Consider the following 16,087-nt stretch of genomic DNA (forward strand, 5'->3'; position numbering starts at 1 on the left):
CGGTTTCGGTGTGAATGCACGGTAATGCAGGTTAAAAGTAGGCGATAGGCATTGGAATACGGAATACAATCTCAAACAACGCCAATCAACGATGATGCAGCAACAGGTAGGATATCTTGCAAATGTAATGTTAGCTTACAGTAATATATTTTATGTAGGCTATATTACAGGATGAGCTAGTATGTTCTTCGAAGTGTCTCCAGGTGTGTGATTGTCCTAATAGGAATGTACAATAAGCTGTTAACAAAGGTTTTAATTTGTGAATGATACCGAAAGCTTTAAATGATTGCCTGGCTGGCCAGTCCCTGATAGCTGAAACAACTAGCTTGCTAACAAACAAACGTGAAAATCATAGCTAGCAATGCAGTTTGTGCTAGAAACGACTGTGAGAGAGGGCTTGAACCTAAATGTCTATCAGGTTGGACTTCACTTAAAACGCTGGGTAAAGATCGGTGTCGTGTAGGCTGCTCTGTCGAGATGGCTAAAAGCCCTTGTGTAAGCCCTGTTGGCCTTGCAGCCTACCCAAGGTTAAACCTAGCCTGGCTGGAGCAAGTTTGGTTGTCGTTAGCTAAATACCGTGTTACATTTACATTGACGTTAGGTTAGAGATAGTCTTTAGCTGTTGTCGATAACGTTACCGAGAGCAAACCGGTAACGATATAAACAAATCAAGTGAAGAGTAGCCTAACAGGAGACAAGACCATAACGTCTGTGACAGCTGTGGCATGGTAGAATGTTTTCATAGCTGTTACAGTTTAATAAGTAGACATAACATTCAGGTTTAGCGCAGCAAAGATCCTTGATTACTGACAGCTGAGCACTAACGTAACAATTAATCTTTGCCGCCAAAGGGTCTCAATGTAAACTCTATGGGAATTTTAAACTCTTTTATCGTAAATATCTCAAAAAGTATGAAGTTCACAAATGTCAAAAATGCAATCGTCAAATATCCGTTACAAGATCTTTGTAGGAGTCCTTGAATGACGTCAAACGGTTCAGTGGTTTTAGTGTTATAAATCGTTGATTTTGGTCGGAAGAAGAATAATCCCGATAAGAAGAACAGGGATAACAGTACTGACATGCAATGTAACTATGCTTATAATGTTAACCAAGGTGATAAGCTAACTTGGCTAATGATTATGAACAGTTATGCAACAAAAGCTAACTATGTTAACAATGTTAACAATGCTAACCAGGTTGATTAGCTAATTTAGTTGATGATTTCTAGTAGTTCTGTTAAAAATGCTAACTATGCTTACAATGCTAACTATGCTAACAATGCTAACCAGGTTGATTAGCTAACTTAGCCAATGATTTCTAACAGTTATGCTAACTATGCTAACTTTGTTAACTATGCTAACCATGCTAAGTAGCTAACTCGCTAGTGAGGACTTTTATTTTGAAACATTTGTTGCTAGGGTATCCATGGTGGCCACTATCAGGAATAAAGATGTTACTGCAGTATAATCATGTTGGTTGCTATGGAAACTGTGATAAATGCTTCATTTTAATGGTTGCTATGTTGGTTGCTAGGTACATGGAGATTTCATATAGTTGACTGGAGGCATAGTTGATGATAACTGACAGTCGGAATGGTTGAACAGTTAAATAGTTGAGTAGTTTCAATGGGTAAACGATTTAATAGTGAATTATTGCAGTGAGGACTTTTATTTTGAAAGAGTTGTAGACAGAGGAAGTAGTGAAACAGGATCTGTAGTCTTAAGGGCCGTTCACACCAAGAACGATAACGATAACTATAACCATAACGATAAAAGCGTCCACACTGGCCAACGATAAGAAAAGTTTCTCCTCATGTTATTGAATGTGATGGCTAGAATATTATGGGTTCTGATTGGCTGTTAGCTTTTTATCGTTCTCAAAATCGCTCTGAAAGTGATCAACAATGATATCGTTCTTCATGTCGTTATCGTTATAGTTCATGTGTGAACGGGCCTTTAATGAGATTGTATGCCTGAGAGAGAGAGAGCTGCTGCACCTGGACTGGCCACCTGGCATAAGATTCTAATTGCCCTATTATGATGTCATAATTGCAATGTTAAGTCTATGGGGGGAGTTTTAATAGTTTTTATTTAATAGTTTAAAAAGTATAAAAGTTACAAAGTTGAAAAATACATAGCTGAAGTCATCTAAATAAGACCTACGCAGCGCAGTTTGAATGAAGTTTCTACGTTAAACGGTTGAAGCTGAATTGGACGCACAAAAAGCGTTAGAAGAAGAACTAGAGAATGTAATTCCAAGGAAATTACGAGTGCATGAAAATGCAAAAATGTACAGATAAATCATGTAGATATGGTTAGTAAGGTGTTGCTAGGGTAGACATGGTGGTTTCATAGTTTTTGAGAGTTGATGGTGCGAAGATAGACAGTTTGAAATTGAATTAGCTAACCTGATTACCAAATTAGCTAACCTGGCTAATGATTTTTAGCAGTTATGTAAAAATGCTAACTATGCTAACAATGTTAACTATGCTAACTATGTTAACGAGGTTGATTAGCTAACTTAGTTGATGATTTCTAGCAGTTATGCTAAAAATGCTAACTATGCTAACAATGCTAACCAGGTTGATTAGCTAACTTAGCTAATTATTTCTAGCAGTTCTGTTAAAAATGCTAACTATGCTAACAATGCTAACTTGCTAATGAGGACTTTTATTTTGAAACATTTGTTGCTAGGGTATCCATGATGGCCACTATCAGAAATAAAGAAGTTACTGTAGTATAATCATGTTGGTTGCTATGGAAACTGTCATAAAAGCTTAATTTAATGGTTGCTATGTTGGTTGCTAGGTAGGTGGAGGTTTCATGTAGTTGACTGGAGGCATAGTTGATGATAACTGACAGTTGGAATGGTTGAACAGTTAAATAGTTGAGTATTTTCAATGGTTAAATGATTTAATAGTGTATTATTGCAGTGAGGACTTTTATTTTGAAACAGTTGTGGACAGAGGAAGTATGGAACAGGATCCGTAGTCTTAATGAGATTGTATGCTTAAAGCCTGAAAGAGAGAGAGAGCTGCTGCACCTGGACTGGCCACCTGGCATAAGATTCTAATTGCCCTATTATGATGTCATAATGTAATGTTAAGTCTATGGGGACATTTTAATAGTTAGAGTGCATGAAAATGCACTCTACTGTTATGCTGTTTATTACAGTGCATGAAAATGCACTGTACTGTTATTCCAAAACGTCTTATTATTATTCTTCTTCTTCTAACGCACTTAATGGAGCTTCAACAGTTTAACGTAGAAACTTCATTCAAACTGCGCTGCGTAGGTCTTACTTAGGCCATCCGGGCTTTTTTCAACTTTGTAACTTTTATACTTTTTAAACTATTAATTAATTAAAATGACAATTTCCCCATAGACTTAACATTGTGATTATGACATCATAATAGGGCACTCTACTGTTATCCGACATCTTCTTATTAGAGTGCATGAAAATGCACTCTACTGTTATCCTGTTTCTTCTTATTATTTTTCCTCTAACGTTTTTGTGCGTGCAATTCAGCTTCAACCGTTTAACGTTTAACTTCATTCAAACTGCGCTGCGTAGGTCTTACTTAGGTGACTTCAGCTATGTATTTTTCAACTTTGTAACTTTTATACTTTTTGAACTATTAAATAAACACTATTAAAATCCCCCCCATAGACTTAACATTGCGATTATGACATCATAATAGGGCAATTAGAATCTTATGCCAGGTGGTCAGTCCAGCTGCAGCAGCTCTCTCTCTCTCAGGCTTTAAGCATACAATCTCATTAAGACTACATATCCTGTTAACTGTTTCCTCTGTCCACAACTGTTTCAAAATAAAAGTCCTCACTGCAATAATACACTATTAAATCATTTAACCATTGAAAATACTGAACTATTTAACTGTTCAACCATTCCAACTGTCAGTTATCATCACCTATGCCTCCAGTCAACTACATGAGACCTCCATGTACCTAGCAACCAACATAGCAACCATTAAAATTAAGCATTTATGAGCGTTTCCATAGCAACCAACATGATTTTACTACAGTAACTTCTTTATTTCTGATAGTGGCCATCATGGATACCCTAGCAACAAATGTTTCAAAATAAAAGTCCTCACTAGCAAGTTAGCTAGTTAGCATGGTTAGCATAGTTAGCATTTTTAACATAACTGCTAGAAATAATTAACTAAGTTAGCTAATCAACCTGGTTAGCATTGTTAGCATAGTTAGCATTTTTAACATTACTGCCATTAATCATCAGTTAAGTTAGCTAATCAACCTGGTTAGCATTGTTAATATAGTTAGAATTGTTAGCATAGTTAGCATTTTTAACATTAACGGCTAGAAATCATCAACTAAGTTAGCTAATCAACCTCGTTAGCATAGTTAGCATAGTTAGCATTTTTACATAACTGCTAAAAATCATTAGCCAGGTTAGCTAATTTGGTAATCAGGTTAGCTAATTCAATTTCAAACTGTCTATCTTAGCACTATCAACTTTCAAAAACTATGAAACCACCATGTCTACCCTAGCAACACCTTAGTAACCATATCTACATGATTTATCTGTACATTTTTGCATTTTCATGCACTCGTAATTTCCTTGGAATTACATTCTCTAGTTATTATTTTTCCTCTAACGTTTTTGTGCGCGCAATTCAGCTTCAACCGTTTAACGTAGAAACTTCATTCAAACTGCGGTGCATAGGTCTTACTTAGGTGACTTCAGCTATGTATTTTTCAACTTTGTAACTTTTATACTTTTTGAACTATTAAATAAAAACTATTCAAATTTCCCCCATAGACTTAAAGGTACATTATGTAGGATTTTAAGTGTTTTAGTACCTCAAATCAACGTCTTCATTCATAAATAGATCCTCTTTGGTGTAAAATAACATATGCCAATAATCTGACTTGTCCTCCTGGCCGAAGAATCACTTCCCGGCATTTACATTGAAAGGGACGTTACCGGAAGACTTCCATGTCTTTCCGGTGTATGAACGGCCGAGAGGGACACACTACCTGTGAATACCGCTGGGTAAAACGCGTTTCACGTTACACAGAGAAGCAGCGTGAAGACGGCCATTTCTATACAAATTAAGACTGCAGATTCGTAAAGAAACGCAAGCACCCACATCATAAGTGTATCTAAATTAGCTATGTAGGCTACCAAACATTTTACCGTGACTCGAGGAGCTGTAACCAACTTGTAAGGTTGCGTGTACAAAACCGCTAGCTTAGCTAGCGAACATCCCTACCCATTAGCTGCTAACGCCTTTGGTGCAAACGTTAGCTCGCTAGCTCGGTTAACAGGCTAAATAAAATGGTTTATTGTGTCTGAAAGTGTGTTTTATTGGTATCACACACAAGTAACGACAATGGGGAAGTTTCGGTTTTATGTTATTTCAGGTTAGTTTGCAACAACAAGTTTAACCACAGTCCTTAGCTACCTAGCTAGCCAGCCTGACTAGCCCTTCACATTAACTTTCTATGTACTGTGCTACTGCTAGCTAGCTATTGTGCTTAGCTCGGTTAACAGGCAAAGTGAAATAATTTACGTGTCCGAAAGTGAGCTTTATTGGCATCACACACAAGCAACGACAATAGAGAAAAGTAGGAGAAAACTAGGAGACTGGAACTAGGGCCATTGATAGATAGATACTTTATTGATCCCCAAGGGGAAATTGTCTTGGTAGATTCACGAGATGAACCTTATGCTACAACAACCTGAATGCTTTGCAACGGCTTGCAAATGCTGGCAACGTTTAATCATAGACAGTAAAAGATAATTTCATTTAATTCACACCTCTGCAACAGTTTTGTCTCGTCGCAGATCTTTGAGTTATTTTTTTTGACGTGAGATGGCTACCGTAGTCTCTATAGACTGCGATATAATCCCTAACCGCTAGATGGGAGAATTTCACAATGAAATTTCCTCAGGCTTACACAGTGTCCGTTTAACATTGCTCATTATGACATCACGGCAGCAATTAGAATGTTACCCCAGCTGGTCAGCCACCTGGGCACCAACTGTCAGTTTCTCTCAGGCTTTAAGCATACAATCTCTCTGAAGACTACACATATCCTGTTAAACTGTTTCCTCTGTCCACAACTGTTTCAAAATAAAAGTCCTCACTGCAATAATACACTATTAAATCATTTAACCATTGAAACTACTCAACTATTTAACTGTTCAACCATTCCAACTGTCAGTTATCATCAACTATGCCTCCAGTCAACTACATGAAACCTCCACGTACCTAGCAACCATTAAAATCAAGCGTTTATGACCGTTTCCATAGCAACCAACATGATTTTACTACAGTAACTTCTTTATTCCTGATAGTGGCCACCATAGATACCCTATCAACACATGTTTCAAAATAAAAGTCCTCACTAGCAAGTTAGCTAGTTAGCATTTTTAGCATAACTGCTAGAAATGATTAGCTAAGTTAGCTAATCAACCTGGTTAGCATTGTTAGCATAGTTAGCATAGTTAGCATTTTAACATAACTGTTAGAAATGATTAGCTAAGTTAGCTAATCAGCCTGGTTAGCATTGTTAGCATAGCTAGCATTGTTAACATTTTTAGCATAATTGCTAGAAATCATTAGTTCAGTTAGAACTGTAATGTTTAAGCTTTAAACTGTCTACCTTCACACTTTCAGCTTTCTTTAAACTATGCAACCACCATGTTTACCCTAGCTACATCTTAGTAAATATATCTACATTATCTACTGTATCTATACATTTTTGCATTTTCATGCACTCGTAATTTCCCTGGAATTACATTCTCTAGTTAGAGTGCATGAAAATGCACTCTACTGTTATGCTGTTTATTCTTATTACAGTGCATGCAAATGCACTGTACTGTTCTTCCTAGGCTTCTTATTATTATTCCGCTGATCGATTTTTCTAACCGCAATTTCTCTTCAACCGTTTAACTTAGAAACTTCATTCAAACTCTGTAACGTAGGTATTCTAGTGGATCGGGTTGCTATGACTTTTCAACTTTGTAACTTTTATACTTTTTGAACTATTAAATAAAAACTATTCAAAATTTCCCCATAGACTTAACATTGGCCTCTATGACATCACAATCGGGTCGTTGAGCAATTAGAATCTTATGCCAGGTGGCCAGCACCACCTGCAGCAGCCCTCTCTCTCTCAGGCTTTAAGCATACAATCTCTCTGTGAAGACTACATATCCTGTTAACTGTTTCCTCTTTCCACAACTGTTTCAAAATAAAAGTCCTCACTGCAATAATACACTATTAAATCATTTAACCACTGAAACTACTCAACTATTTAACTGTTCAACCATTCCAACTGTCAGTTATCATCAACTATGCCTCCAGTCAACTAAATGAAACCTCCATGTACCTAGCAACCAACATAGCAACCATTAAAACTAAGCGTTTTTGACAGTTTCCATAGCAACCAACATGATTATACTACAGTAACTTCTTTATTCCTGATAGTGGGCACCATGGATACCCTAGCAACTACTGTTTCAAAATAAAAGTCCTCACTAGCAAGTTAGCATTGTTAGCATGGTTAGCATTGTTAGCATTGTTAGCATTTTTAGCATAACTGCTAAAAATGATTAGCTAAGTTAGCTAATCAACCTGGTTAGCATTGTTAGCATAGTTAGCATTATTAACATAGTTAGCATTTTTAGCACAACTGCTAAAATGATTAGCTAAGTTAGCTAATCAACATGGTTAGCATTGTTAACATAGTTAGCAATGTTAGCATAGTTAGCATTTTTAACATTACTGCTAGAAATCATCAGCTAAGTTAACTTATCAACCTGGTTAGCATTGTTAGCATAGTCAACATTTTAGAATACCTGTTAGAAGTTAAGTTAGAACAGGAATGTTTAAGCTTTAAAATGTCTACCTTAACACCATCAACTCTCTTTAAACTATGCAACCACCATGTTTACCCTAGCTACACCTTAGTAGCCATATCTACATTTTTGTGCATTTTCATGCACTGGTAATTCCTTGGAATTGCATTTCTAGTTATCGATATTATAGTCTTCAGTCACTTTTTGTGCGTTCAATTCAGCTTCAACCGTTCGACGTAGAAACTTCATTCAAACTGCGCTGCGTAGGTCTTACTTAGGTGACTTCAGCTATGTAATTTTCAACTTTGAAAACTTTATCGTTTAATTTATATGAATTTTTTAAAACATTTTTTCTCTTATAGACTTCACATTGGATTATGACATCACAATGAAGTCGTAAGCAATTAGAATCTTAAGCCAGGTGTTCAAAGCCACCTGGCAGCAACTCTCTGCCTCAGGCTTTCTGGCTCTCTTAAGACCACATATCCTGTTCAACTGTTTCCTCTACCCACAACTGTTTCAAAATAAAAGTCCTCACCATTTTTGCATTTTCATGCACTCGTAATTTCCTTGGAATTACATCTCTAGTTTTTATTTAATAGTTCAAAAAGTATAAAAGTTACAAAGTTGAAAAATATATAGCACAAATCACCTAAGTAAGACCTACGCAACACAGTTTGAATTAAGGTTGAAGCTGAATTAGACGCAGGAAAGCGTTAGAAGAAGAATAATAAGAAGAAACCGAATAACAGTAGAGTGCATTTTCATGCACGCTAATAATAATCGCCTATAATAATAATAAGAAACCGGATAACAGTAGAGTGCATTTTCATGCACTCTAATAAATCGGATAACAGTAGAGTGCACTCTAATAAGAAGATATCGGATAACAGTAGAGTGCATTTGCATGCACTCTAATGAGAAGAAACCGAAGAACAGTAGTCTAAAAATAACTAGAAATGCAATTCCAAGGAATTACCAGTGTAGATATGGTTACTAAGGTGTAGCCAAGGTAAACATGGTGGTTGCATAGTTTAAAGAAAGCTGATAGTCTGAACTGAATATTAAAAATTTGTATCGAATTATATGTCCCAAGCATATTATCGAAATCGTTAAATTATTTATCGCGATCCCGATTCTAGATCGAATTATCGCCCAGCCCTAAGCCCACTGGTTAGAGCTTCAGCCTCGAAACGCAAGGATTGCTAGTTCGATCCCCGACCTGTTCATGGCGGAAGTTCTTTTGAGCAAGGCATCATTAAAGTAGGCTATATTCTATTATTCTTTTCTATTCACACAACTACACGCACGCTGGCGAATTCGAACACTCTGAAACGCGCATATGCGATGCAACATGATTGCGCATTCTTCCACGAGTTGCCTAAACAGCCAGCCTACAGCCAATGCAGGGGACATAACAGAGAGAGAGGGTGGGGGTGGGGAGGCAGTTAATTGTCCTCAATGCCGCGGTGATGTCTGTAGCCTAAGTAGCCTAGACGAGTGGATGGGGGAGGGGGAATGATCGGTTTCAAATAGGCTATGTTTGCAATGGATAGTGTGTTATGTATAGACCCCGAAGCCATTTGCTTTGAGAATAATGGCTGGCTGATGAAGTTGTTGGCTGGCTAGCAGGCTCAGCCAAAACCTAAATGCTGCTGCAGCCGCCAAAGTTTTCATGACTGATAATGGCTTTAGTTGCCACTTCATGTCTACAGATGTCTACAGTGGGTACGGGTTGAGAATGCACCTTCTCCCGCGGGACTCCCGAAGAGATCCCGCAGGCCGTCAAGCCGATTTTTTTCGAGGCTAAGGCAATGTACCCAAACAACCACCAGGTGGCAGAAAGTTTCATCCCGCATTTCAAAATTGATGAAGACCGCATATCCGTCAATAGTCGACTCCTTAATCTCATTTAATCATTACAATGAAGGTGATGACTGGCGAAATTATTCAAACGACGTTTCAATGAACCATTGTTGAAATGAATGAAAATGGTTATAGAAAATCGCCTACAGCCTAACGCCGACACAGCTGATTCTTTGATTGATTCTAAGCTGTTTTGATGTAGGGGATGGGTAAACTGGCGCGCTACAAACATGTTACCAATCAAATGTAATATTAGTAGGACTAGCCTACTTAGACACTTTAGTCATAGGCAACGTTGCCATGTTAATTTGGGCTAGAAGTGCTTGCTTGCGGTGGCGCTCCTGTCCGCTGCTTCTCCCGAATTGTGTGGCAAATTTGTCAGCAATCAGCTTAAATGTCAAATCATATTTATTTCTCTTTGTCGCCATGGTATTGGGGGAAACGCGGAGAAACGAGACGGTCAGTCCTCGTATTTTTCTTCGCGTTTCGTTATAAGAAATATAGGCCTATAGGTAATAGTTAGTCTTCCGTATTGAACAGATAGGCTACGGGATGCTCTTTGTTCCGTATTTTAAGGAACTACTCAATGCACACACACTACAATGAAAAACACACAAAGAAATCGCTAAACATATAGCCTACAACCAAATGACACTTTAATGCAGCGTTTCTCAAACTATGGGCCGCGAAACGTGGAGACTGCTGCTGGTCCGCGAGACATGGAGTGAAATTAGGTCCGGTGATCTGATAATTTGCTGCGCAATTGACCAAGCAACCGCGGACCGACAGAAAAAGAAAGCAAACGTTGCTGCTATCGAGAGGAAATGCTTGCTAATTTTATGTGTTTAAACATAGAGCCATACAATTAGGTGTGTCTGTTATTATGATAATTTTCGAGCATAACTGCTTGTCCATAGCTCAGTGACAGGTGTTAATAGTCTTGCCATAAGCACTGCTGTGGAATGCAGGTGCTTCTTTTATTATGCGGTTAGAGCATAAGCGCTTACTCATATAGACCAGGGGTCTTCAACCTTTTTCAGCCCAAGGACCCCTTGGCTGTGAGAGAGACTGAGCACGGACCCCCACACCTGGCACACCTCAAATCATGCCTATCATTTGAACCGTCAGTCATTAGTGCCTACATGCATGCACGTACGCGCACGCACACACACGAACGCACACATTCTAAACATAAGTTATTATTAACAGGGGGGTAACTGCTTTATACAACTCGTTTCTGATAATTCTTTACATAGTGTTGCATAAACTCGCCCTATAATAGAATGAATGTCACAAGGGTCAACTAAGGTGGATATGTAAGGGATAATCAACGACGCACCGTGCGTTTCTAGGAAAATAATGCACGTTTTAAGTGTTAATAAGGTCCCGACGCCGCAGGCATTATTGCAGTGCATTATTTTCCTATAAACGCACGGCGCGGAGTTGATTATCCCGTTTATACCACTGCTACTATCATTTTCGTTTATATTGCCGCTGTCTTAGATACAACGTTGCTGTGTTTACCGTTACATTCACATTGGCGAATTAATATTCAAGTGTGAGAAGCTCCGCTTTAACCCTCTCTGGTGGTATAAATTCAGCTAAATTCAGGCAAAGCTTCATTTGCTCAACCTGATACAGACAGAGAGCCTCTGCATCTTGTGTAAATATAACTTGTCTTACACAAGGAAACACAAACACACAAGATTGTCGTTATCGTTTCATTTTGATGGTATGACATCGTGGAGAACGTTGGATTAATGAATTCACGCAGAACGCCTTGACCCCCGGTTGAAGACCCATGATATAGACTATAACTCAGGGACAGGTGCAAAACCACCAACTGGGATGGATCGAAGGGCAAGCAAGCACTGCCACACAACGTGAAGGCCTTTGTGTTGTCAACACTAAACAGAAAGTTTCCTACGATGGGGAGAAGTGGCCGCAAGGACTGCATCGATAAGATCAACGAATGCCTTCGCAAGCCCCGAAACCCCGGTGATACATTTTCTTTCCTTTAATTCAATAAAAAAAAAAAATGTTTATCTGAAGAACTTTTCCGAGGTTGTCTTGTCTACCAAATCCTAAACTTAAATAGCGTAAACATTTTATCTTATGAAAAAAACTCTTAGGGGGAACAGTTAGGCAGCCCTTCCTCCATATCGTAGTAGGCCTATAGGCATTTTATTAGAGGGGTCAAAAAAACTCAAAGTAGGCTAGCCTGCTACTTTTTCCAGACTAAATGTGTCACTTTAGTGATTGGCTCTTTCAAATGCAAATGAGGTGGATGGGCTTTTGAATGGGCCTGCTGCAGGTGAGAGGACAAATCCTAAGAATTTGTTGTTTTTACAAAGTGCCATTATCATTGGCATATTCTCTTAAAACAATACATAAGTTTAGAGCGAACGTTTCAACTATGTTTGCCATGGTAGACAAAAACACTCAAATAAAACAATAGCCTAAAAAATAACTGTAGTGCGTAATGGACACGGCTCTATATCCTAAATAATTTTCGAGGTTCGCCATTTGGTAAAAAGCCAGGTCTAGAGAGAGAGAGAGAAAAAGAGAGAGAGAGAGATTCATGCATTCTGCATTACCGTGACCCTATACCTTGGATGTTTTTTTTTTCTCATTGGAATACAGCAGGACAGGATGCCTTTTATCTATCAAACGCAAAAGCTGAGATTGTTGGAAGGACTAGGCTACTCAACAAACTTGTTTTTCGTTTCTGGGAGATCTCGTTATGGTTTTGGATTGTCGGATTTTATACTTATTGTATACATAGGATGAACAAAGTCCATGGATTTGCTATATTAAATCCAGTAGCCTAATAATTAGGCTATGTGCCACGTCCGATTTCGCAAGTGGTGTAGTAGGCCTAGCCTAGGCTACATTTAAAAATCGACAGCCGTATGTGAGATCCATTTCATGAAGAGCAATTGTCTTGTGCGATCATGCCCCCTCCCCCACACTCGTCTAACCAGTTCACTACATTATAGCCTACCTATATATGGCACTGAGGACGACTGCCTCTCCCTCTTCTCTCTCGACAGACACCTGAGCCCGACACTATGTCAATGTAAAAATGTGCGTGAGTGTGCGCTGAACCACGAATTCACATAGGCTATTAACTTTTCTTTTCAGCAGACATCGCAAACATAAAAAAAAATCGCAAAACAGAAAATCTTTCATTTTTTAATGAAACGACAACTTTTCTCCTGATGAGTTCCGGAGAGGTTCTTCGAGTGGGTTTCGAACCCCGATCGCTGGCGTACCTTGCACATGCTCCAACCAGTTGCGCCACAGCTCGATTGTTACCGCCGTTATGCTTTATTCGCACCATGGACTTGAAACGCCGATCAAAAGTTCTGACATGTTAAACTGACGTTAGTTATTAATTCACCACATGATAAAATGCTGTCATATAGCTTGACGCCCTAGTCGATGGTTACAATGAATCACCCTCACTGCCCTATCGCATATCTGACCATCCATTGTTTCAATGTTACAAAATGCGCGATCTTCTCCATGCATGTAGCCTACGGTTATAAGTAAAGTGACAAGCATAGGCATGTATTAAAGAGATTTCTGTTAAATACATTTTATTTTCAGTCGTCAAAAGTGGTGGGGACAAAATCTGTGATAACAAGTGCTGGGTACATGTAGGCTACCCAGCGTCGCCGGTTAAAATGAACATGCCTCCGTTTTAAAATAGCCTATACACGGAAATGCGGTCTTGTAGGCTAACCGTAATGAATTCATGAATTAATCTAAGGTTGCCTTTCGAGTATTTCAGGTTGAATTGAAGGCTATTTCCTTCTGATAGGCCTATAGGCGATTTTCTAAAACCATTTTCATTCATTTCAACAATGGTGTATTGAAACGTCGTTTGATTAATTTCGCCAGTCATCACTTTCATTTTAATGATTAAATGAGACGGATATGCGGAGCATTTCTCTCCCCCTCCATTGACCAAAACGTTGCTCTGGCATCTCTGCTGGACTGACTGAGTTATTCATGGGTTTCATCAGGTCCCTTTCCACAGGTGGGTTAATCAAGCACCATGCAGTCTGCATTCATAATCAAGGTGCTTGATTTAATACACCTGTGGAAAGGGACTGGATGAAACCCATGAATAGGCTAGTGAGAGAGCTGTGAGGTAGGCTGTAAACATTCGAAAACTCTGCAACTGCAATCTAACATGCCGAGCGTCATGTCTCTTTTCTCCGCTTGTCACCAGCGCGGTGTCCTCGGGTTTTTCCATGAGCCGAACCTTCATATTATTAGGGCGGTCTATGTTGCCCCCTTGCGGTTGCAGTTTTCCCGATGCTTCGGGAGTCCCGATGTGCGGGAAAGAAAGGAGCATTCTCAACCCGTACCATCTGTATATTGTACTAGATCTCAACACACAATGTTATTGTATTGTTTTGGACAACGTTCTGCACGTTTCACTTCAATGTAGACTGCATGCGTTGTGAACAGCGCAGCAATCTCTGGAAAGGAAACGGTGGAAGTCGCAGTAGCCTCAATGCTGTAAATCCATCTGTTTCAGAATATGGTTCATATCATCAATCTTTGGTTTTGATGTTTGTGCAACCGGGCCCTGAAGATTTAACAAAAGTCTGAGTAGCCCTACGTAGGAATTAGGAAAGTAGCCTATGTAAGGCGAGATCAAAATTAGGCTAACCTACCTTGTTTGCTTCTTTCCCATGTCATTTTAATTGGTCGTCAACTCACTGTGAGTCCTGTGTAGCCTATCGTAGCACCAACGAGCACAATACTGATGTGGTGTGTCCAGTGGGAAAATCTCATCTAGTTTATAGGCTATTGTTTATATTATTTTTCGCGTGTCTCTATGATATAATTATTTTTAGATGGCGGCTCAATTTGGCTCAGAAGAAAATTATTGGCTGGCGAGATTATTTTTCGTTAATGGTAAACAGTATTGTGATTCATCCGTTTATTTCAGATAGTTTGTTATTAAAAACCATTAACAAAAAATAATTGTTCGTCGACGTTGAAAAACGGTCAGTGAATTCAGTCAATATAAGCTACATTATTTCGCTTGTGCCGAGTTGTGAACCCGGATCGAGTTAACATTGCGCCACTTAATTTTGTACTCTCTACTATTGGAGCTATTGAACTATTTAAGCGACGCAACTCAGTTTGTCCAGCAAATATGTAAGAAAATGCTTATACATTAGTCTGAGCTTTAAAAGATAGCCTACAAATAGAAGATAAGATATACAACTATGAATGTACGTAGGCATACATACATACGTACATAAATAGGCTATGACGAATTTCAGCTGAAAATATTTTTTACACACGTAGGCCTGCCTAATAGAACAACGTCGCAACGTTTTCAAAACTTGCATTTTACCACTGTAAATCACCTCCATAGACTATGCCATGTAAATGAAAAATAGTTATTAAAATAAATCACATATATTTATATAGATATATAATACATATTGCACATATATAAACTATATTTTTTATGGTAAAATATTATTCTCATGCCCGACTGACAGGAAACCCTTGCGAGATCTGCTGTGAGAAAAGAGAATAGCAGCCTGGACAAACATGGCTGAAAGTGAGACAACATAGTGTTGTCACATAAGTGACCACAAAATAGCTCTAAACTAGCTTGTACAGGTGTGCTTTTGATCATGTAAAAATTCTGGGTGATAAAACACGCATATTTAGGAAAAGTCGTGAACGTAGGGTCCTAGAATTTAATCGAGTGAAAAGTTTGTTTTTTTTTGTAATCACTGCGGTCAAAAGTCTGCAGCCCGGCAGTTCTAGGTATATCTAGGTCAAACCTACACGGCGCTTCTAGTAATACGCATCAGCGGTCAAATGACCGGCGCTTGGCGCTTCTAGTGTTAAATCATTTAACTATTTAACTCTTTAGCTATTCAAAATTCATCAACTATGACTCCCACCAAGTTTTTTCTCTCTCACCTCTATCTTTGTGCTTTGATCATATTTGAAACAATACAGTATTTAACAAAATGTTACTCCACAGCATTGGAATTTTCATGCACTCGTAATTCCCCGGAGTTACATTCTCTAGTTTTATTTATTGATCTTTTTTCTCATTAGGCATGGGGTTCTTTTCAGTATGATCATTGATCATTCTTCTATATGCCAAACACATGTATGTATGTTTGTATGTATGGAGACTAGCGCTCGTTTAGTGCTAGTGGGGCTGTTCCACATTGCTATCCTATGAATCCTGTTTTGAATAGAAGACCGCTGTACAGACGCCAGCGCTGACTTTGCTCTTGCACATCGGAGTTTTCTGATTGTGAATCTGATTGTGCATCCATGTTCTTCAAATGGGTGGAGTCAGGGCCAGCGTTGG

General features: G+C 38.7%; 1 protein-coding gene across 1 annotated transcript in view; it reads right to left on the reverse strand.

The window, feature by feature from the left end:
• spint2 (serine peptidase inhibitor, Kunitz type, 2) overlaps window positions 1–16,087 on the reverse strand; it is a 37,889-nt gene that overhangs the window by 2,982 nt on the left and 18,820 nt on the right. The gene's annotated exons all lie outside the window — the stretch shown is intronic.

The sequence above is a fragment of the Sardina pilchardus genome, chromosome 13 (assembly GCF_963854185.1).
Source record: "Sardina pilchardus chromosome 13, fSarPil1.1, whole genome shotgun sequence".
In the NCBI taxonomy this organism is placed as follows: domain Eukaryota; kingdom Metazoa; phylum Chordata; class Actinopteri; order Clupeiformes; family Clupeidae; genus Sardina; species Sardina pilchardus.